Below are 401 nucleotides of genomic sequence, written 5' to 3' on the forward strand. Positions count from 1 at the left end.
CTCCCGTGCTACAGAATCAACACGTGTTGATTCACACAGACAACATGATGACTGCTGCGTACATAACCATCAAGGGTGTGCGTTCAGCCCAGATGTTACACATTGTGCGAAAGCTACTGTGTTGGGTTAATCAACCTGCTCTTTATTAGAGCGGTTTACATATCCGGTGTTCTGAACAGAGGGGCGGATGTGACGTCCAGGGGCGGCCCACGTCACGTGGACCGGACCCTCCATCCAGACCTGATGTTTTTCAGATGCAGCAGAAGTTGGCAAAACAGCTGTGGACCTGTTTGCGACGCGAGAAGAGCGCTCAGTGTCAACTATGGTTTTCCCTGAGCCCGCGAGACGACCATCGCTGGGGGGGGACGCATTTGCTCACAGCCGGTGGCCCAAAACGCTTT

The sequence above is a fragment of the Nematolebias whitei genome, chromosome 15 (assembly GCF_014905685.2).
Source record: "Nematolebias whitei isolate Nwh7 chromosome 15, NemWhi1, whole genome shotgun sequence".
Classification (NCBI taxonomy): Eukaryota; Metazoa; Chordata; class Actinopteri; order Cyprinodontiformes; family Rivulidae; genus Nematolebias; species Nematolebias whitei.